This window comes from Nuphar pumila, chromosome 2 (genome assembly GCF_984573655.1).
Source record: "Nuphar pumila chromosome 2, dmNupPumi1.hap1.1, whole genome shotgun sequence".
NCBI classification, from domain to species: Eukaryota; Viridiplantae; Streptophyta; class Magnoliopsida; order Nymphaeales; family Nymphaeaceae; genus Nuphar; species Nuphar pumila.
The window spans coordinates 116,840,651-116,865,357 of record NC_143250.1 but is presented as its reverse complement, the minus strand read 5'-3'; the positions used below and the strand labels follow the sequence as shown (position 1 = coordinate 116,865,357).

At 38.4% G+C, this 24,707-nt stretch overlaps 1 pseudogene; it reads right to left on the bottom strand.

Annotated features, from left to right (window-relative positions):
- Nucleotides 1-4,201: 4,201 nt before the first annotated feature.
- Nucleotides 4,202-5,876, bottom strand: LOC149846872 (growth-regulating factor 5-like; annotated as a pseudogene).
- Nucleotides 5,877-24,707: the final 18,831 nt, after the last annotated feature.

Below are 24,707 nucleotides of genomic sequence, written 5' to 3'. Positions count from 1 at the left end.
ATAACTTAGTGAAAGTATCAAGACAATTGCCAAAACAGCACCTATAATTGTTATTGCATTTTTAGTTGCCTTATCTTGGGTTGAGGCTTTCCATTCCGTAATACACCCATCAGATTTTTTAGTGTGAACCATGTTGGCGAATCTAAAGATGTATAAAAAAATCCTTAATAGCATGACTGTGGTTTAACTGTTTCTTTTCTGCAGATGCTTGAAAATAAAAACTAGATTAAACTGCCTAGCATGCAGTTTTAGCAGTGAAATCAAACTGGATTTCCTCTCAGATAAATGAACAGTGCCTAATCTTTTCAATGAATATCTTTGCTGAATTTCCCCCTGCCTGATCAGCAATTCCCAAGATCTAAGTTTGAAATCCCCTACCTATATTTCTGCTGTAAATTTCTTCCGCACCATGTTGTGTCAATTCTTGTAAGGTTTAGAACTATGCATGTGAATTTGAAATGGAGTACCATGACCTTAGATTTTTCCTATCAAAGCCCCCCAAAATATCCCAGCTTTCAAAGTTGAGAAAATGATGAGAGCATGTTTGATCCATGAACGATATGGATTGAAGGTGAACATTTGGTTATACTGGGTGGGTCCTAGAATCGACCTCTGCATCTTGATCTGATGCCTGTGCCTGAGCGTCTGCTGTGGCAGCCCAATGTCAATCCACATCCTAAGCAAAGTGAATTAGGTGCTCTACATTCAGGATGCTAGAAGTTTTGGAGGTTTTACAGCTAACATTTCAGAAGATTGGTCATATAGCCACTTCAGGTTTTTGGGGAATATGCTAATTTCTGTCACTAGCTTCATGCATGCTTAATTTGAAGTTGATATGATATATGAAATAGGCTGCTTGTGATTACAAGGTTGCCCACCAGTTGCCATCCCTGACTTTCTTGGTACTTCTATTCTTCTTCACTGAACTGAGCATCATGGAGTTACATATCTAATAGGTAGGTGAAGAACAGCGTCCTTTGGCTGTTGGCTATACTCTCTGGTAAGTAGATGGAAAAGAGTGAACCAATGGGTTTTATAGAGTATATCCTGTCACGGGATAAAAGTTGGCATCCTTTCTTTGATATTTCCATGAAATTGACTTTAACAGATAAACATGTTAGGATATGCTGTGGCAAAATTTTTAAACTGATTGTTGGATTATCAGTTGCATCAGATGGAGGGACATCGGCTCTAGCTGGCTGTCCAACTTAAAAGCCTACAAGGGTTTTCAAGGAGCTGCTTCTTTCCCATGGCAACATCTCTACAATTGAAGTTGACTGTTAAAACTCGTGAGATTAGCTACCTAGGAAAACAACGGCTCTTTAAAAGAAAATGAAAGAAAGAAAAGAGTGGGCAAAGTCTAGTTTCATCTTTCTTTGCCTGTATGTACCTTTTCTTGAACGGAAACAGAGCTATGATTTTGAAAAAATCCTGCTCAAGCTCATATGGGAAAGGGAACCCAAATTGAAAAGGTGAAAAAAAGACAGTAATCACAGACAGTGCTCCAGACTACCCACTCTTTCACCCCTTTCCCAAAGCTCTCCTTCTCCTTTCTTAATAAAAAACTACAAAAGTTAAAGCCATGGTTCCCTTTGTTTTTCCCTTTTCAAGGGAAGTTCCAAAACCATGGTCCCCACGCTTCCCTCTTTGTGTTCAAAATTTTCTCACGGTGGTATTGCCTTTTTTCTTTCTTCTTTTCCCTAGTTCACAATTTTTCTCTTCACTCACCTACAAACGCATATAGAGAGAGCATGCCTTATTGCTGCATCCAACCGCATTATGATAAACTCATTTATTACATGTTGCTTCCCTGTTCTTTTAACCTCATATTAACATTCGTTTTATGTTTGTATGTATTGCTTACCTTGCACGTTTTGAGAGAGAGAGATGGGGGGGGGGGGTGCTAGGCCAACCCATTCTATTTGACTCAAAATTGGAGCATACGTAAGCATCTGTCTGACGGATAGATATCGCTTCTTGTAAGCTAGAGAGGGCAGATCGGTTTTGAATTATGGATCTGATCTGATCCACATTGATCGAATACACTCGTTGTAACTTTTTTGTTTCTTTTGCATCACCCAATTATTCCTAATCTGAGATTTCCATATTCATCCCTATAATGAAAAAGGGATGAATATATGAAAACAGATCGTTTTCCTAAAAATCAACAGGCCCTGAGGGTGTGTTTGCATCTAGAGTGAGCATGCCACAGAGCCTTCTACCTTTGAAAAGGTATCGAAATGTCCACCACCCCTGTTGAGAACGGGCAGGGCTTCCTTTCCGCAGGGGAAGCCCTTGCTTGCATTGCTGTTGTGGGGCCTGCAGAAATGCATGGGTTGTCATGCGTTTCCATGGAAACTCGAAGGTTTCTGCACCATGCAAACGCACCCTTAATGTGTGTAAGCACGCACTAGGGAGAGAGAGGTGGCACGCTCTTCATCGTGATTGGTAGTGTGAAAGGTGTTAAATTCTGGAGCCTCTCACATCAAGGGCAGATCAGGTGCAATGTGATTGTACACTTGGTGTGCTGCTGCATTTGATCACCCACCATCTGCTGTTGGGTCTTACAGCTGACAGTCTGTATCCCAAAGATGGAGGGTGATCAAGTGTAACAGCACACTAAAAGTGATCAAATCACATTGCACCTGATCCTCCCTCTCTATCATCAGGCTTTCTTATGTTATTTTTCTATCCTAGCATTTATTTTTACCTCTGCTGCCTGCCTTTCTCAATGAAAATTGGCATTCTTGGCATTAACATGAGCAAGCATATCTCAAATCAAAGAAAGTCGACAAATGGTCAGCAAGAGTTTTTTTTTAACCTCCATATAAAGACCAGTAGGAGTATTTAACTCCTCAACAATGTTGTCAGTATCGTGTTGGCAGAAAATTGATACGCTTCACCCCTGAATCGGCTATTTTTTTAATGGATGCAAAAAATACTTCAAATTATTTTAATATCTTTAACACATGTCACGTTATGATTAACACGTAATGTTTTTTATTATTTTTTGGTCGATTCAGAATGATTCACTTGAGTATCTGTATCGGCCAATTCACCTGAATCGATGGCCAAACCATACAGGGACCACATTGCTCCTCAAATGGCTACCTGAATTTCTTATAATTCCAACTGTTAAATTCGTGTAACCATGGTTTCTAACATAGGGAGGGCATTATCCTGGAGTTAAGACACTTATAAAAACGTGGTAGAAAATTCTTTACTTCTTTAAATATGAGGTCATATTGTATACATTCCATGTCTCCCCTCCGCACATCTCACTTGGGAACTGTGCATCTCGCTTGGAATGTGTGAGAGAGGCGACAGTCACCTCAGTGGTGATGAAATTTAACCAGTAATTTGGTCATATACAATATGATCATGTGAGCTCTCATTTCACCACTGAGCTCCTTAACAGCAATACAGCAATGGTGTGCTCCTCAGTGGTTCATATCACCAAAAAAAAGGAATACCCTCTCAGTTATTGCACATGTAGATCAATCAAACATTCACTAGCAGCAGGTCTCATAGTAAAACGGGAACAAAAAAGAAAGGTGGAAAAAAAAAGGGGCAAAAAACAGACTGAATCATTGCAGACAGCAGAAGACTAAATATGCTTGCAGATCAGTTGACTGACTGGACCCTGTAGAGCCACAGCTGTTGCAGGGTCTTGTTTAGTACTGAAGTCTGACAGTTGAGTAGAATTCCATCATCTGCATTAAAAAAAAACAGCGGGTTGGAATCCAAAATTTGCAGAATTTTCAGGAAAAAAAATCATTAAGAACTAGGGTGGAAGACCCTAGTATACTGAACGCATTGAACGCCGCCTGTTTGTGGAAAACAGTAAATAATAATTAAACTATTTGACAACATGAATCAAGAGCAGGAGGGGGCTCCCATAAGAATGATGAAGACCTATTGGAAGAACCCGAATCTGCAGATATATTACGGAAGTGAAATCCAAACAACAAATTAATAAGCTAACCATGGACTTGGGGGAACAGAAAGAGGAACCACAAAAAAGAAAAAGAACAAACTGAAAGAATCAAGAAGAGGGAGAAACATGGCAAGAGTTCAATCTTGTTGAACATCAAAAAGACATGAAAAATACAAAAACTACTTTGACAAATTCAATGAATATATCAATATTTCACGGATTGATTGCAGATGGTGTCTGTGCAATTAATTTACCTGTAAGCAATCATGAATTGGTTAATGAGAAATCTGAAGAAGCCATGGGGATGGAAATTGAGAGCTGAGTGGTCGAGAAAGACTTATCATTGGATTGATCCCCATGGAAACCAGACCATGAATCTCTGGCTTTAGGCCAATCATCAAAGAAGGACCGTAGTGGCTGCACTTCATGCACCCTCTCTTCTTTAACGTCCCTAGATTGCTCTGCCATAAAATCACTGCTGAGAAAGCAATGCTGCTGCTGCTGTTCTGGAAGACCTTCAGTCTTCATAAACTGTGGGACTTCATTCTGTAGGACACAGCCGTTCCTGTCTTTCTTCTGATCAAGAGTGCCAAGTTTGAGTGGCATTAAACTCCATTGGTTCTCTTGAGAGGAAGCCTCAACACTTCTTAAACCATCTGAACCTTTTGAGAGGAAGGCTTGCTCATCTACATCCTCTTTCAGTGCTTGAAAATACCTGCAAAAGGTATCTATTATCTCATCATTGAATGATATGCAGTTTGACATCTATGTTAATTTTTAGTGGGTTTTCAGCCAACCAAAAGAGCTAATCATTAACCAACTACTTTTGTTAACAAAACAATGTGATTTCTGTGGTGGGTTTGAGACCAGGACTGGTACAGATGCAATACCTATATTCCTTATATGATGAAGAGTATGATCTTGTGCCAAGGGTTAGAGAGGAAGAGGAGGAAGTTGAGTCATGCAATGCTTGAAATGGGACACTGTGGTGATTGGGAGCCACTAGAGAAGACGATGAAGATGAAGAGGATGGTTGAGTTATTGAAGATGGGTTCACTTCCACATGCTTTCTTGAACGGTTCCGGCCTCTATGCATGTGCCGCTCACAATACTTGGAGTCAGGAAATGCTTCCTTGGAGCACCTCCATTTCTTCCCGTCCGTTCTCCTGCATCTGCCAGGTTCCGGGTCTGCTTTCCTGCCGAGTCCCATCTGCAAGCAACCCCATCCTCCTGAAAAAAAGCAGAAAATACTTGAAAACCAAAAAAATGAATAAGGAAACTCAAACAAACGAAAACCCGTATCTTTCACTCAACATGACATAATACCATACACCACAACAGATCACAAAATGAACTAAATGTAAGCACAGCCCAAATCATCAAAACCACAAAAAAAGAGGAAGAAAAAAGGAAAGGGATCAGTAGTTGAAAAGAAGAGATCTTACCAGTTTGTTGACGAAGAAGGGATGCAGAGATAGAATCAAAACTTCTTCTTATGGGTAGCAAGAGTTCAGGAGGAACAGGGATTCCAGCCACCATGTATTTAAAGATGAGAGTTTGGTGTTCAAGTTCTTGCCATTGTGATGCAGTAAAAGGGTGTTTGCTCCTTGTATTGATCATGTCCTTCGGTAGAATCAATGCCCACCTAGAGAGAGAGAAACTGGAAAAGGATAAAAATAGAGGAAATGAAGAGGAAGAAAAAGATGATGTGAGTGGTAGCACCAGCAGCAGCAATAGTAAAGAACAACTAGCAGTCTGCCTTCTCTTTTCTCTTTAATCTCTGTGATAATCCAGAGATTTCAAGCAGAGTGGTGTGCTGAGTTTTTCTTGGTAGCAGAATCTTTGGTGCAATAAAACTAAGACTCTGCTCTGCAGTTTGCTGCTGCATTATGACTGCAACGCTCTGCCGTTGTCTCTCTGCCATCTCTACGGAAACCCATAAAACATATGGGGATCAAAAGAAGAGGGAAAATAATTAAAAATTAAAATCAGAAAACTATCATTTCTCCCATGGACCATCTCTTCCCTACCTCTTTTTCTTTTTTTCCTCCTTTTTTATTGTTTTTCGAGTTTTCTTTTTCCGTTTTCCACCTGAAACCTATTAATTATTATAACAATTTGACATTTTTAATCATGAAAATGAGCCTTGTGTAAGAAAGCTTCTGCCTGCCGGCCATAAAAGGTCTTGTCAGACATGAAGTAGAACTTTAATAGCGTCAAGTCTGAACGTTAAGATAGGTATACATAATAAGCATTCACAATTAAATATAGCATGCACCAACGCAAAGATTCATTCAAAAGAAACTGTTAACAGCATCTTACCTCCTGGTTAGCTGATTACCACCCTCAAAAGATTACCATGGTTATTTTTATTTACCACAAATACCCCCCCACCTTTGGCCAAAAACAACTATCCATATCCCACCCCATAAAATGTTCTTCCATGAAATATGACAAGTTATGGCTATTTATGTGAATATTACATGGATGCTGTTAACGCCATTGGCAGTGGAGGATGTGTTGTGTTGGTACTTTTTGGGCGTTAAAATACATGCAGCTGAAAGTTACAAGATTGCCCCCTGCATTATTTCCAAATATTTTGCACTTACCATGTTTATCATAAGCATGTTTAATGTACGTTAAGCTTTTAGTGGAAATATCTACCACCATTAGGGCAGGTAAAAGAGCCCACAAAACCAAACATAGGGTGTCCAAGCTCAGCTGGTTCTTGGAAGGAGCTAAAACTGAGCTCAAGCTCGTGGCAAACTTGAGTTAAACGAGCCGAACTAGAGCTAACTCATTTATAAGAAAATACATTTTTTGAAATTAAAGATAATAATAAAGTTTGTACTCTAAACCTACTGAGCTAAGTTTAAACTGATCATTTACAAAATAAATACATTGTTTCAAAGTTGTATGCAATAGAACTTGAACTTTGAGCTTATTTCTTGCACGCCAAGTGCTTCAACCATGATATAAAATGTATGTAACATGTATTTGTTCTTGGTTAATGAGCCTATACGAGCTGAGTTGAGCCTAACACCTGTAATTCATGTTCAGCTTGCCAAGAATATTTCACAAGTTTGAACGAGCTCTTTACAAGATTCACACCAGCCAAACAAGCAGCTGGTCTTGCTTCCAGCAAAGGTCGTGATTATGTTATGAGAATGAACATATGAACATATCGACTCCTCGAATGGTATGCTAAGAATCGGTACGGAACATTCTTCCTAGTCAGTTTTTTCAGGCATTTGTTCATATAGTTTCATCGACAGAGTGTGCTAGCCTCATTGCGGAGTTCTGGTTTTCTTCTCTTGGTAAGGCCTTTTTTTTGTTGGCTTCTTATGCTTTTTTATCGCCTTAAACGGCGGACCTATCAGACGAGCCTGATATTGAAAGCATCCTATGTTTAGTCAGCTCTTTTTGCAAAGGCCTTTTGATTTTCGCAAATGTTTAGGAGAATTCTGATTAGCTCTTAGTTTGTTGGAATTATAAGCTAGACTCTTCGTATTCCTCTCTCATTTTGGGAACTTGTTTTACATTAAGGCTTGTTGGAATTATAAGCTAGACTTTTTGTATTCCTTCCTCATTTTGAGAACTCGTTTTACATTAAAGCTATCTACAGTTTTTCTATGCAAACTCTTTGGGTTTCTCTCTCATTTATTTCTTCTCCTTGAAAATGTAATAGCTTTTTAGTTTTTCTATGATAAGAATTTATTATGTAATTAAATTCTGGTTGGGCTTGAATGCTATATATATAGCAGTCATGTATCATCATTTTGATAAGTCGTTGGAATGTTTTGAAGCCTTTTTTAGCCTTCTCCTTCTCTAGCACCATTTTTGCGTGTTTTTTATTCTAGAGAATAATCTTCTTCTCTAGTTTGTTGTTTTATTTTCAACATAGTGGTATCAAAGCTAGGATGACTTCCAACAATATGGTGCAACAACAAGTTCCTTGCTTTGCTGGAAAAAATTATAACAAGTAGAGTATTCAAATGAAGACATTCTTTGGCTCTCAAGATCTATGGGACATTGTTGAAAGTGGCTTCGATATTATTGACAATATGGAGGGCATCACTCCATGACAACAAACTAAGTTGAAGTAAAACTGAAAAAAGAACAATAAGGCATTGTTCTATATTTATCAAGCTGTTGATGAAGGCATTTTCGAAAAGATATCTTCGGCGAAATTGGCAAATGAAGCATGAGATACTCTCTATATAACATATAAATGAGAAGACAAGGTAAAAATGATGAGGCTTCAAACTCTTAGAAGTGAATTTGATTCTTTAAAAATGAAAGAATCTGAAACTATTGAAGCATTTTTCAATCGAGTCTTCTCTATTGTTAATTAAATGTGAGTAAATGGTGAAAAACTTGAAGATCAAAGAGTTGTTGAAAAAATATTGAGAAGCTTAACACGCAAGTTTGAACATATTGTTATTGCTATAGAAGAATCCAAAGACTTATCCACTTTGTCCATTGATAGTTTAATGTGATCACTTTAATCCCATGAACTTCGTATAAAGCAATTTGATTCTCCTTCAATCGAGCAAGCTTTTCAGACACAACTCTCTATTCGTGATGGTGCTCGAGGACGAAGAGGATATGGAGGTGGTAGAAATCAACAAATGAAAAAAGATTATTGTGATTCATCTTATTCTATGCGAGCAAGAGGTCAAGGTCGCTCCCAATAGTAAGTACCCGAAGATCTCTACTTAACATGGAACCCTCTGCCATTTTGATGGGTGCCAAACAATACACAAGTAAGTTTTACCGTGAAGAAAAACACCTCTCTCTCTCTCTCTCTCTCTCATATATATATATATATATATATATATATATATATATATATATATATATATATATATATATATATATATATATATATATAGAGAGAGAGAGAGAGAGAGAGAGAACTAAACATATTAGGCCTTAGTTTGAAGTGTTTTATTGTAGATCTCAACTGTTAGATGTGTTTAACATGCTTGATTTAGTGGGAATCAACTCTTGGATCATGTTTTCGACAAAAAAATGTACTTTTATGAGCCAAGAAAAATTGATGCCTTCATAGCCTTTGATTTTGGATCACCGAAAAATCCTGTATACAAGTCGGATTTCGGTGATCCAAAAAGTCATTGCTCACTAGACAAAATCTATGGTGTTAGATGTGAGAAAAAAATACCAAAAACTATGATTTTTGAAGGGGCCTAATGGGGCAGAACTAGAAAACTGGGAACCAGTGTACTATATATATATATATATATATATATATATATATATATATATATATATATATATATATATATATATATATATATATATATAAAGAGAGAGAGAGAGAGAAAATTGAACATATTAGGCCCCATTTATGGTTCTGCCCAATATGTTTTAAGTGTTTTATGATAGATCTTAACCGTTAGATGTGTTTATCATGCTCAATTTAGTGAAAATAGATTCTTGGATTATGTTTTTTTGATGAAAAAATATATTTTTATGAGCCAGAAAAAACTGGCACCTTCATAGCCATTGATTTTGGATCACCAAAAAAACATGTATACAGGTCAAATTCAGGTGATCTAAAAGTCGCTTCCCACTAAACAAAACCTATAGATCACATCTGCGGTGTTAGATGTGAGAAAAAATGCTTAAAACTGTGATTTTTGAAGAAGCCTTACGAGACCTAATGAAAAAGAGAGCCTAAGAAACACACACACACACACACACACACATATATATATATATATTGTCTCACTACTTGACAGCCATCAGGGTTGGGAGGGTGTCCATCTTTAGAAATGTTGAGATGAATGATCATATGAAGTGCATAGACCATGATACCATAAGGTGGCACAAGCACCCACCCATACACAGAGTAATGAATGGCTCCTAAACTGTCTTAAACGGCTTCAAATTAAGGACAAAGTTTTGGCTATTTTCTTAATCTAAAATTATAAATGTGTACTCTACCTTACTTAATAAAAGATACATACTAAATTAAGCATTTTCATGTTTAGATGTGTTTTAGGGCAATAAAAATCAACAGCTTATATTGTATGATAACTTGATAAAATAAAAATCAAGCTTTCTGATTAAATTGATTTAATTTAAAGCAAGATTTTTGTGAATAAGCAATGATGAATACATCTCCAGGTATAAATTAAGCAAATAATACAACTATGTTTTCTAGAAAGTTTAGAATGGTTGAGGATATAAACTGTTTAGGAAGTACTCTCTATCTTTCTCTTTCTCTTTCTCTTTCTCTTTCTCTTTCTTTATATATATACATGTCTTATCTCTTAAACCCCTTCAAAATGAATATTAGTAAGTGTTTGCCGAATCTAAACTGATGTAAATGTTTTCTCAATAAAAAAACATGATGAGGTACATTTCATGTTTAGGCCAATTAAAAAAATGATAGCTCATATCATATGAAAATTTGATCAAAAGAAAATAGATTTTCTAGTTAAATTGATTTGATGTAAGGCACAATTGTTAGTAACCATATCTATTTGTTTGGATTAAACAAAATATTTATAACTATGTTTTCTTAAAGAATTTAGGACATTTATGAATATAACATATTAAGATCTACTCTCTCTCTCTCTCTCTCTCTCTCTCTCTCTCTCTCTCTCTCTCTCTCTCTCTCTCTATGTGTGTGTGTGTGTATCTTTTGTAAGATTCAACTTTCAAGATGATGAAAAAATGGATGACTTAAAATCCAAAATGATCAGCTAATAAGGATAATCAGAGTTTTATTATGAAGAGTTCACGCTCTATTGATAATCATAGTTCACGTGATAAGGATGAGCAGAGTTCTATTATGAAGTTTCCTAAATCATGTCTTATTGATAATCACGGTTCACGTGATAAGGATGAGCAGTAGAGTTCTATTGATGTTCAAAGTTCTATTGACAATCAGAGATATCAAGGTTCATGTATGAAGAGGCAGCAGAGTTCTATTGATGTTTAGAGTTTTATTGACAATCAGAGATATCAAGGTTCACATATGAAGAGTTCTATTGATAAAGGTTCACGTATTGATATGAAGAGTTCTATTGATAATCATAATCAGAGTCCTAGTGATAAGGACTACAACGTGAGTCAAATAGAGGTCATCAAGAAGACTCCAACAATAAAGGATCATAAGGAGGATCACAATAGTTCTTGAGAAGCCTACAATAGAGAGAGTTCAAAGATATTATCTATTTGTAAAAATCTATATAAAAGCTTAATGAAACCTACTTGGCTATCACGTTGAGTAGAGACTTTCCACCATGGATGTAGGTGTTCATAAACACTGAACCACGTATATTGTGTTTCTTCCTCTTTACTTTCTTTTGTTTTCATGGTATCAGAGCACATTGCCTAGTGAGGGATTTTCTTTGTCTTTCTTCTCTTTTTTTTGTTATTATGGTTGATATTCCAATTGATTCAACCTCCCCAGTGAAATACTCATATCCTTACAATCTAAATGTCACTAACTTTGTAACACTCAAACTTAACCATAACAATTTTTTCTTATGACAAACTCAATTTTTTGGTCTGGTTGAAAGCCAAGACATGGCAGGTTTTCTTGATGGCCAATACCCCATGCCTCTTTAATTCACGCAGACTCCTACAGGTGCTGCCATGAATCCTAAATATATAGCATGGAGGAAATCAGATTGTCTGTTGAGATGATGGATTATCGGTACTCTTGCTGAAGAAGTTCTTGGGATCGTCGTTAGCCTACAAACTTCTTGAGAGGTATGGAATGCCTTGATTACCTCCTTTGCCCATGTTTCTAAAGAATGAGAATTTCTACTCGTTCAAAAATTTCAACTTCATCGAAAGAGTGACATGCCAATAGTCAATTATATTAAAAGCTTCAAAAATATATGTGACGATCTTGCGGCTATAGGCAAGCCTATTGATGATGACACCGAGGTGTTCTAGTTATTGAATGAGCTCGGAGCTCAGATCATCACTTTTTAGGAGTCGAAGTTCATCGCTTCTCTCAGGGACTATTTCTTAATCAAAAAAGGTATGCTTATGCCTTATTGGATCATGCTCAAATGCTTAGAGCCAAACTCGTCTCTACACCGATGTTGTCTAATCTTTGTCCTACCAAAGGAAGTGAAAAATTATTTCATGATTGCACGTTGTACAAAAGCTTGTTTAGAGGTCTACAATGATTGACATTCACGCGACCAAATATTTCATACAGTGTCAATTATGTCAGTCAATTTATGCAAAATCCCACTGAGCTTCACTTTCAGATGTTGAAAAGAATCCTGCGATATATTCACAACACTATTGAGTATGGTACTCGTCTATTGGTCAACACTCCAATTCAGTTATATGCATTCTCTGATGCAGACTGAGCAAAATATCCTCTTACTAGAAGGTCTACCACCAATTTTTGCACCTTTCTTGGAGCTAACTGCATATCGTAGAGTGTCAAGAAACAACATATTGTTGTCTATTCCAGCACTGAGGTTGAATACAAGGTTGTGGCTTTGACAACAGCTTAACTTACATGGTTACCATTTATTCTTTGAGATATCGAGATATATCTGTCTGAATCACCCATCATTTTTTATGATAATCTTTCAACTCTTCAAGTTACCATTAAATCGATCTTTCACACTTGCATGAAACATGTTGATATCGACTTTCAATTTCTTCATGAAAAAGTGGCTCGTGGAAGTCTCATCACTAAGTTTGTATCGTTGTCTCAACAGGTTGCAGATATTTTAATCAAAGCCCTTCCACGAATTGCCTTTGATCGGCTTCACACCAAACTCGTGTTGTGGATTTACCCCAACTCGAGTTTGAGGGAGAATGATAAGGATAATCAGAGTTCTATTATGAAGAGTTCACACTCTATTGATAATCACAATTTACGTGATAAGGATGAGCAAAGTTCTATTATGAAGAGTTCACGTATTATGAAGTTTCCTTATTCACGTCCTATTGATAATCATGGTTCACGTGATAAAGATGAGCAGTAGAGTTCTATTGATCATCAGAGATATCAAGGTTCACGTATAAAGAGCAACAGAGTTCTATTGATGTTCAAAGTTCTATTGATAATCATAGATATCAAGGTTCACGTATGAAGAGTTCTATTGATAAAGGTTCATGTATTGATATGAAAAGTTCTATAGCTAATCATAATCAGAGTCCTAGTGATAAGGACTACAGCGTGAGTCAAATAGAGGTCATCAAGAATAGTCCAACAAGAAAGGATTACAAGGAGGACCACGATAGTTCTAGAGAAGCCTACAATAGAGAGAGTTCAAAGATGTTATTTATTTGTAAAAATCTATATAAAGGCTTAATAGAACCTACTCGGCTATCACGTTGAGTAGAGACTTTCCACCATGGACGTAGGTGTTCATAAACACCGAACCACATATATCGTGTTTCTCCCTCTTTACTTTATTTTGTTTTCATGGTATCAGATCACATTGCCTGGTGAGGAATTTTCTTTGCCTTTCTTCTTTTTTGTTATTATAGCTGGTATTCCAATTGAGTCTACCTCCCAGGTGAAATATCCATATCCTTTCAATCTAAATGTCACTAACTTTGTGACACTCAAACTTTACCATAACATTTTTTGTTATGGCAAACCCAATTTCTTGGTCTGGTTGAAAGCCAAGACATGAAGATTTCCTTGATGGTGAATGCCCCATGTCTCCTCATTTCACGCAGACTCCTACGGGTGATGCCATGAATGCTGAATATATAGTATGAAGGAAATCAGATTGTCTGTTGGGAGGATGAATTACCGATACTCTTGCTGAAGAAGTTTTTGGTATCATCGTTGGCCTACAAACTTCTTGAGAGGTATGGAATGCCTTGATTACCTCCTTTGCCCATGTTTCTAAAGAATGAGAATTTTTACTCGTTCAAAAATTACAACTTCATCGAAAGAGTGACATGCCAATAGTCGATTATATTAAAAGCTTCAAAAATATATGTGACGAGCTTGCGGCCATATATTGGCAAGCCTATTGATGATGACATCAAGATGTTCTCGTTAGTGAATGGGCTCAAAGCTCTCGCTTTTTAGGAGTCAAAGTTCATCGCTTCTCTCAGGGATTGTTTCTTAATAAAAAAAAAAGGTATGCTTATGCCTTATTGGATCGTGCTTAGATGCTTGGAGCCAAACTCGTCTTTACACTGATGGTGTCTAATCTTCATCCTACCAAATGAAGTGAAAAATTATTTCATGATTGCACATTGTACAAAAGCCTGGTTGGAGGTCTGCAATACTTGACATTCACGTGACCAGATATTTCATACAGTGTCAATTATGTTTGTCAATTTACGCAAAATGCCACTGAGCTTCACTTTCAGATGGTGAAAAGAATCCTATGATATATTCACGACAATATTGAGTATGGTACCCATCTATTGGCCAACACTCCAATTCAGTTATATGCATTCCCTGATGCAAACTGGGCAGGATGCCCTCTTACTAGAAGGTCTACCATCGGTTTTTGCACCTTTCTTGAAGCTAACTGCATTTCGTGGAGTGCCAAGAAAAAACATATTGTTACTCGTTTCAACAGTGAGGTTGAATACAAGGCTATGGCTTTGACAACAGGTGAACTTACATGGTTATTGTTTATTCTTCAAGATATCGGGATATATCTGTCTAAACCGCCCATCATTTTTTATGATAATATTTCAACTCTTCAAGTTACCATTAAATTGCTCTTTCACTCTCGCATGAAACATGTTGATATCGACTTTCACTTTGTTCATGAAAAAGTGGCTCATGGAAGTCTCATCACTAAGTTTGTATCGTCGTCTCAACAGGTTGCAGATATTTTAACCAAAGCCTTTTCACGGATTGCCTTTGATCGGCTTCACACCAAACTCGGGTTGTGGATTCACCCCAACTCGAGTTTGAGGGTGAATGATAAGGATAATTGAAGTTCTATTATGAAGAGTTTACGCTCTATTGATAATCGCAATTCATGTGATAAGGATGAGCAAAGTTCTATTATGAAAAGTTCACGTATTATGAAGTTTCCTAATTCACGTCCTATTGATAATCATGGTTCACGTGATAAGGATGTGTAGAGTTCTATTGACAATCAGAGATATCAAGGTTCACGTATGAAGAGGCAACAGAGTTCTATTGATGTTCAGAGTTCTATTGACAATCAGAGATAACAAGGTTCACGTATGAAGAGTTCTATTGATAAAGGTTCACGTATTGATATGAAGAGTTCTATTGATAAAGGTTCACGTATTGATATGAAGAGTTCTATTGATAATCATAATCAGAGTCCTAGTGATAAGGACTACAACTTGAGTCAAATAGAGGTCATTAAGAAGAGTCCAACAATAAAGGATCACAAGGAGGATCATGATAGTTCTAGAGAAGCCTACAATAGAGAGAGTTCAAAGATATTATCTATTTGTAAAAATCTATATAAAAGCTTAATGGAACCTACTCAGCTATCACGTTGAGTAGAGACTTTCAACCGTGAACGTAGGTGTTGATAAACAGCGAACTAAGTATATCGTGTTTCTCCCTCTTTACTTTCTTTTGTTTTGTTTTCATCAGCATGTTTAGAAATGCCCCAAAACATCATGTTAAGGTTAAGGCACGAAATACTAAACAAAATACGCTTGCATATAATCTAAAGGCTAGCATTTTCTTTCCCCACAAGGGCTCCCGTCATTCGATAGGGGCGACTTGTGAGCGTCACCAAGTTGCCAGGACGTCACAAGTTTGAAACCCACAGGTGACATCTCTTGCCACAATGTTGAGGCTAGGTTGGGGACCTCAAGGGTTTTACCAACTGGAGGCCAGCCAATGTGCTGTCCGTGATTGGGAGGTTCCCTTGGATTGTCCAACAAAAAAAGACTAGCATTTGCTTTTAAAGATTAGACCAGTGTTGTGAGAGGCGTACGCCTCAGTACCTGAAGCGTACGCCTCAGAGGCGAGCCGCATGCTCAAGGTACTGAGGCGTTGCTGTGATGCGCAAATTGCCCCTCATCACAGTTCCCCGGTTACAAATTCCCCGGTGGCGAACTTCGCCGTTGGCTGCTCAGTCTTCTCCGACCACCGGAAGCGGCCCCCCTAGCTTCCGTACCAGCTGGGCGCGTGGTCTTTCTCCTACTGCCTCCCCTCCCACCGCTTCACTTCCAGTCCAGTTGTGAGAGGCCTCAGTACGCCTCAGAGGCAAAGCGCAGGCTCAACGCCTCGCTTCGCCTCATCGCATTTAACAACCTTGGATTAGACAAATGTAAAAAAAAAAATGTGGACAGCAATAAATCGTCACCATAAAATATTGAAATGCATGTCTATTATGATATAATTGTTTAGTATCATAATAGACATGCATTTCAATATTTTGTGGTGATGCCCTGAATTATTCAGAAATTTGCATTTTGAAATTTGTTACGCACGAGGGAACATTTGCATGGGTGCGTGCGTGCGTGCGTGCTTGTTTTGGGTGATAAAAAGTTTTTTTGTAACCCTCGACAACTTCAAAATTGCATGGTATACTAACCATACACAGGGCACCACCATAAAATATTGAAATCTTTAGTGCTAAGATTAGGTAAGGTTGTTACTGTCTATTGCAATCTATTTATACAGATTTACAACATTGTAGTGCATGTACCCAACGGGGCCTCCGCGTGGTTGGTAGGAGCTGTGTCAGTGTACGTCTCCCTGTGGTGGGACGTTGCAGGTTCAAAACCCAAGTGGTACAATTGAATAATAACTGTGGGAGTCTGCCTAACCCCAGCTTGCGCCTTTCAAAAAAAAAAAGATACCTGGTGCATATGAATACTTTTTAGGTTAGCTTTAATATCCAGATTCGCATGCAAAAGAACATATTGACAAGAATTTTGAAGACAAAATATGAGGACGCACTGGTTTCTTTTCATGAATAAGTCTGGGACAAGTAAGACTGAAGAGGCTGGAGCTTTCAATCGCTTGAAGACAGATTGTTTCTTGTCACTCAACATGGCTAAGGTAGGTCTTGATTATTTTGAAAATCTGCTACTAGGAAACTCAAACGTTCTTAATTCATCCCAACCACACGATTTTCGATCATTGTACAAGGGAATTTTTTTTTTATTTGTTACTCGAAGAAACCGAGTTTGGGATCGAAGACATGGTCGTGTTGGATCAGTCTGCTATATCTACAGTCATCGTCTAAGAAGTATAAAACTTCGATGCTACGACCCTCTCCCCCAGGGCCTATGCTGGGCATTGACTTGCGCAATGGGGTCACACTTGCAAGAATCAAACCTTGATCACCTGACAGTCTAACAGCCAAGGCTCAATCCTACTGCACCATCCCCCCTTGGGTCTCTATACATGGGAATAGTTAATAGCTTAAGTTTATGGTTGAACATCCAATTGCTAAATAACATCAGATAATCACCAAAAAAAAACCCTCCATGCATGAATGGTAAAAATACCTACGAGCAGTGCTAACTTGGCATCTTGTGCGCAGTTGTTGAAAAGAATTTATATGACTTGCCAAGCACAAACTAAACACTCTCCACAAAGAACAAACAAAAGGGGGATCTCTTGAGGTCACTTCTTTCTTTTCATCCTAGATCCACTTACACTCACATCCACTTGAACCGGTTGGTGGAAAATAGGGCGCTCAGCATTCAACAGGAGTATACATGTAGGTTCCTAGGACAGCTTGCCTCGACTAATATTCCAGTCTTGTCCCCAATCTTCAGCAATGTTCACTTTATTTCCTCCTCACTATGCAAAACCCTACCTATTCTCAACAACAAAAATGTGTTGTAGCTTGGTTGTATAATGGAGTCTCAATCTCATAATATTCTTTTCCTTGTGATTATTACTATGTGCTATTTGAGGTTTGTATTAGGCACAGCACGAGGTGGAGGTTCATCTGGCGAACGTGGTTGCTTACTACTTGGTGGTTTGTTTGGATGGCACGAAACGATGCTCATTTTCGTCAAATTCCGATTAACATCCAAAACCTGGTGCATAAAATCTTGGTAGGTGTTTATGCGATCTTGCGTATGCATCTTAGTGATCTTCCGCTCCCTCCTATTGATGCTACCTCTCTTTTGCTGCAATTTGGGCAAGCAGCTCCGACGTGAGCCCATCTTATCTGTCCGATGTTCTTTTTCTCTTCTGCTTTCTTTATTTGTTTTGACTTTGCTCTTGTTCAGTTCATGGGTTCAACATTTTGTTGATCTTCATGAGTGGTAATGTTGAATCTCTCTCTCTCTCTCTCTCTCTCTCTCTCTCTCTCTCTCTCTCTCTCTCTCTCTATATATATATATATATATATATATATATATATATATATATATATATATATATATATATATATATATATATATATATATATATATATATATATATATATATATATATATATATATATATATGTGGTGGTTTTATACCATGATACCATAGGGTGGTACACCCTCTTATTTGCATGGAGATAGCCACCAAATGATAGATCTAACCGTATAAATGTGTTTACTGCATTAGAAGGTTTTATCATACTTAATACACCACAAGATTTCATTTTTGGATGGTGAAAAATCAATGGCTCACAATTCATGAAATCAAGGGTGGTTTAAAAAGAGTAGAAAACATCATATTTAAGTCAACTTTAACTCATGAAAATAGTTAACTGTACATGTTAAACACAATCCAATGGCTAGATTTTGCATTTGGAGCTTAGATCTATGAAATTCAAGCATGTACCACCATAAGTTATAGCGGTATATATATATATATATATATATATATATATATATATATATATATATATATATATATATATGGCAAAATTGGTATGTATGCATCTGATGAACACATTAACCTTGAATTGTCCAATCAAGTGATCTGATGCTTAAATAAACCTTACATATATATATATATATATATATATATATAGAGAGAGAGAGAGAGAGAGACTAAAATATGTAAAACTCCTCAAATTTGTAAACTATGTTTTACCAACAGGAACCATTTGTTCTCCAATTTGACGATTCATGTGTCATCCTTTGTTTTCCCTTTCCTTTTCTCCCCTCCCACTACCTACCTCCCTTTTTTCTCTTTTCCACCTCCAACACTGCCCCTTCCTTGGCCTCCACTACCATCCCCAACCTCCCACTGCTGGACCGCCTCCCCAACGCCATCCCTGGCCTCCACCATTGTCGAACAGCCTCCCCACCACCCCCTCCTCCCTCTTGTTTCTGTGCTTCACCCAACCCCAACCAGATTAGGCCTACGAGTCTCCCGGCGTCCACCACCACCATCCCCGTCCTCCCCACCGCCCCCTCCTCCCTTTCATTTTCTCTTTACACATTGCTCTCTCTCTCTCTCTCTCTCTCTCTCTCTCTCTCTCTCTCTCTCTCTCTCTCTCTCTCTCTCTCTCTCTCTCAACTATTCCAGAATTTTTCATGTCTCTGTTTGTGATGCCTGTGGGAGTAGAGAAGCAGCGGACGCACTTGCTGGCAGGCTTTCTATGGTCTGGATGTTAACTCAAAGGTAAGCGTCACTTGATTGGTTGGCGTTCGGTGGTACTACCTCAGCGTATGGGTGGTTTAGGCATTCCGGTGCCCAGACTGCGAAGCATTGTTCTTGTCGCCAAGCAATGTTGGTTGGCCCACCAACCGGATAACCCTTGTGCTAGTTTTCTTCTTGCTAAATATGGGGATCCAACTCTTATTTCGGTTCGTCTGGGAACCTGAGGTTTGGCGCTCTCGCACTTGCGTAAATCATGGTTGAGGGCTTTAGCCTGCTTTAGAGACCATTTTGAGGTCTCCAGAAATTTTGGCCAGTGGTTGCAGTGGGCGTTGGCACCAAGCGGAGAGTTTTTCACCAAAAAAGTCTATAGATCGTTGCTACCGCTAGGGGCTGATTGATTGCCCGAGGATGTGCTTTGGGCGAAGGGTCCTTCCCCTCGATCTCAAGTCCTAGCTTGGTTAATTTTGCACGATAGGATCCAGACCCATAGTAATTTAAAGAAGTGGGGCATTCAACTCCCGAGTTGGTGCGTGCTTTGTCAAGCTGCAGAAGAATCTACGTTTCACTTGTTCTGGTCTTGCCCAATATTTATGGAAATCTTTAACAGGACCTGGAGGCATCCGGAAGTATTTGTTAAGGAGGAGTCCTTTGCGCTAGATCTGATCTTGGGGCCGGTTTGTATTAGGCGCAGCAAGAGGTGGAGGTTCATCTGGCGGACGTGGCTGCTTACTTCTTGGTGGTTTGTTTGGATGGCGCGAAACGATGCTCATTTTCATCATATTCGAGTTAACATTCAAAACCTGGTGCATAAAATCTTGGTAGATGTTTATGCGATCTTGTGTATGCATCTTAGTGATCTTCCACTCCCTCCTGCTGATGCTACCTATCCTTTGTCGCAATCTGGGCAAGCGGCTCCGGCGTGAGCCCATTTTATCTGTCTAATGTTCTTTTCTCTTGTGTTTTCTTTATTTGTTTTGGCTTTTGTTCTTGTTCAGTTCATGGGTTCAACATTTTGTTGATCTTCATAAGTGGTAATGTTGAATTACTTTTGGCTCTCTCTCTCTCTCTCATTACTGGTGAGAGAAAGATGGGTAGGTTAGAGATTGCACAGAAACTGTCTTGTTGGTTCAACCAGTTTATATATATATGTGTGTGTACACGCTATTAGTGAAGGTAAAAAACTAATGAGCTAGAAATTATAATGAGCTAGAAATTATAAGTGCAAGTTGTATCGACACATTCTAGCGACATAGATGTCTTCAACATGGTTTGTTTGCTAACGATCAAGCCTTTGATCGTGCTTTTCTGGTGTAAAAATGTGATCTTTTGAGTTTTGAAATATTGGCATATTGTGTGCCATTGATTTTTGGACCTCTTTAAAAACTTAATTAATTATTATAATCACATGACTCAAAACAATATTCTTACATCACATTTGATCTAAAAAAAATTGAAAAAAAAAATTCTTTCTACTCATTAGTTTCTTACCTTCATTAGTAACTAATATTTACCATATATATTGTATTCCTTAGGTCCTCTTTTTCGTTAGGTCTAGTAAGGCTCCTTTAAAAGTGATAGTTTTACATTTTTTTTTCACATCTAACACCGTAGATGTGATTTATAGGTTTTGTTTAATGGGAACCGGCTTTTGGATCACCGAAATATGACATGTATACAGGTTTTTCTGGTGATCCAAAATCAATGGCTATGAAGGTACCAATTTTTTTTTGCTCAGGAAAACATATTTTTCATCGAAAAAACATGATCCAAGAGTCTATACCCATTAAATGGAGCATGCTAAGCACATCTAATGGCTCAGATCTATCATAAAACACTTAAAACCTGTGGAGTAGAACGAGAAATGAGGCCCCTTGCTACCTGTAAAGCAGCCATTGACCTGATTCTTTTGAGGGTGTAGCCAGTAGAAGGAATTTGCCTTAAGCTATCTCAGGCCTCCAGCTTGTCTGGGTAGGTTTTCATGGCATTTAACAGCAATGACTCATTGTGCAATTTTAGTACTGAAGCTGACGTTAGAAAATATGGAAATACTTCTGACCAATGCCCTAGGTAGTTGCTCAGTTGGTACATTTATGAATGGTAGAGGGCGCCTCCTCATCCTCCCGTACTTCTGATGGTTTAAATGACAGGTGATTTGATTGTTACACCTAAAAGGCTAAAAGGGGAAGAATCTTCCTGTTGCAACTGCAGATAACCCTGTGCCTCATATCTCAACCACGGTGTCCTTGGCTTTAATCCACGTACCTCTTCAATAAGAAGAAAGCGTGCCAAGGGCACCGCATGGTCTCATGTTCTTTAGTACATCAACTTAGAACTTACAAAATACATCTATAGGCTTTTCGACGTTTTATTTTCATATATGGTGATGATGGTGGTGGTGGTAGTGGTGATGATGATGATGATGATGATGATGATGATGATGATGATGATGATGATGAAGGGGATTACTTTACTAATATTTGTTGTTATCATTACTATTATCATTTTTAAGAGATTATTATTATTTTTATTGTTGTTGTTGATAACTATATACATTTTTTTCTGAAGGCAAGCTGGGGTTAGGCAGAGCCCTACCAGTTTACAACTATACCATTGGGTTTTGAACCTGCAACGTCCCAACAAAAGGTGACGTGCACTAGCTTTTCCTAGCAGACAAGCAGACCCCCCCCCCCCCACCACCACCACCACCACCACCACCACCCGTTGGTTGATAACAATATACATGTTTTAAGATAAGAGGCTTAGTCTGTGCTTTTTCATTTTTTAAGATAGACTGGAGAAAGCACCAATTTCTGTTTGCTGGAAGTACAATTGGGTAACCTGTGTGTTAATGTTTGCAATGTTCGTCGATATAAAACCCTAGCTTCCTCCTCGCCCATTAGGGATTTCACCCAGTTTCTGCCTTGTCGTATGTTGGGAGCTCAATTAATTAATACATTGAAAAACCTTAGGGGGATTAAGGGGCTTAAAGTCAAGCCCTTAAACAACTAGGATCCTAACATAACACCATGCTCTGCATCTGACAGCTTCAGTGACCCATTATAGAACTACTTTCACTTTGGCGTTAACTCCAGGTAACTGTTTTCACTTTCGTCCAGATAGTCATTTTCCCTCGATAGTCTACTGTAGGACAACTCTCATTCTAGCCTTAAATAGTCTTTCTATTTTTTGGTGACTAGTGTAGATGGCCATTTTCTTAGGTCACAGGCCTTAATGGGAATCAAACTGGAGAAAGTTGATATGATACCAAGCATAAATAATACCAAAAAACTCTCAAGTGATTTAGTTGTATAAAGTCGAGCCCTTGAACCACCATAATACTAACATGCCAAGGGTCGACTCACACTATTGGGTTTGAACTTGTGACGCCATTTCAACTTGTTGACTTTACAAGTGCCCTCCTAGTCAGATGAGTGGATCTAGGGCTGCACAACGAGCCAAGCTAGCTCGAGCTCTGCTTGGTCGGCTCAGACTCATCCGAATAAATAAACAAGTCGAGCTTGAAAACAAGCTCAAGCTCGTTAAATATAAACGATCCGAGCTTGGTCAAGCATTAGAGCTCAACTAAGCTCGGTTAATAATCATATAGTGGCTAGTTTTAGGATATGCATAATTTTTTTTTGGATAAAAGCCGCAAACAAAAGTTTTATTCAAGTGGGTAGTGTATTTGACGTTTGTGCGAGAGGTGGGTGTTTTGAATCCCACCCTTTGCACTTTCATTGTAAAAGTTTTTTCAAAAATTCAACTTGGCTCAAGTCAAGTCTAGCCGAGCTCGACTCATGCCGAGTTTGTACACATGTTGTTCAAGCTCGACTCAAGCTAGAGCGGAACCTGAACATGTCTTTTTTGAGCCTAAGCTCCCCTCGAGCCTTGCTATTGTGCACCCCTAAGTGGATCCCTCGAGATCACAACCATGCTTTCTGTCATTCTACATGGAAATGTTATTCTAATATCCTAATTGGGACATTATGTGGTGTTCGGTTCCTGTTCAGCATTCTAATTAAGAGGTTTTATGGTATTCAGTGGCTGTTCAGAGGGGTCTGTGTTTGGTAAACAGGTGTCATTGTTTTCCAATTTTAAGTTTGTGATGCACTGGAAAATTGATTGGCATCATCTTTTGCTTTTGTTGGAAAATAAAGTGGAAATGGGAATACAAACATTATATGTTTCTTGTTTGAAGGATAGTGGTTCTGCCACTCACTTCAGTCACCTGCAATTAATACTCTCACTGGTTGAGACAATCACATGCGTAGCTTTTATGAGTGCACTGTACCCTGCGCTGACCCCACATCTAATTGCATTATATGGCCCAACTTTGCTGCTCGTGTTTCTTTGCTCTCTTCCTCACAGACAAAACTAAACAGTCCATTTCAGGGAATAGTGATAGCGACTTTTATAATGCTGCTTAAAAAATGGATGATCTCTATGTCTGCCCAGCTTATGAACAAGGAGTTGGACGTGGCCCACACTTAAGGGTGTCAACAGGTCGGATCTGATTCAGACGCAGGTGAGTCTGACCCCGGATTGCAACTTTGAGGTGTGGGTACTGGGTTCGAACCTGGGTCTAATCAGTTTCACCATAAGAAAAACCATACTCAGATCTTATAGGGATTACGTGCACCAACCGGTCTATACTTTATAAAATAATTCAGACGCAGGTGAGTCTGACCCCAGATTCCAACTTTGAGGTGTGGGGTTTGGACCTGGGTCTAATCAATTCCACCCTAAGAAAAACTATACTCAGAACTTATAGGGATTACTTGCACCAGACCCGGTCTATACCTCATAAAATAGTACTCTTTTGTCTTTTTTATGTTGAAAAGTCATAGAACTTAGTTGGAACTTGAGTGGACCTGGGTATATGAAATTTCAGGAATCATATCCGATTCCATGTACTAATAATCAGACCCTTTGGATCTGAACCTCCTTATTTATCACCAAACCCTGACTCTACAGGGTTTAGCACCCGGGTCGGGTCCTGATCAAACCCAATCCATTGACAACCCCTACTCATACTATGAATCGTGAGAAGGACCTCAACTTGTGCAAGACTAGGGCTGGAAAACAAGACCAGCCAGATCATGGTTTGGTTGTGCTCAGCTTGTAAAGAGCTTGTAAAATATATTTTATGAAAAATTTGCATATATTTTATGCGGACTTTCTCAAGTTTGCCTATATTTTATATAGATTTTTTTATCCTCACCTATGTATTGTTTGCATTTTAGGAAGAATAGTTTATCTTTTAGATGATGTTTCTCT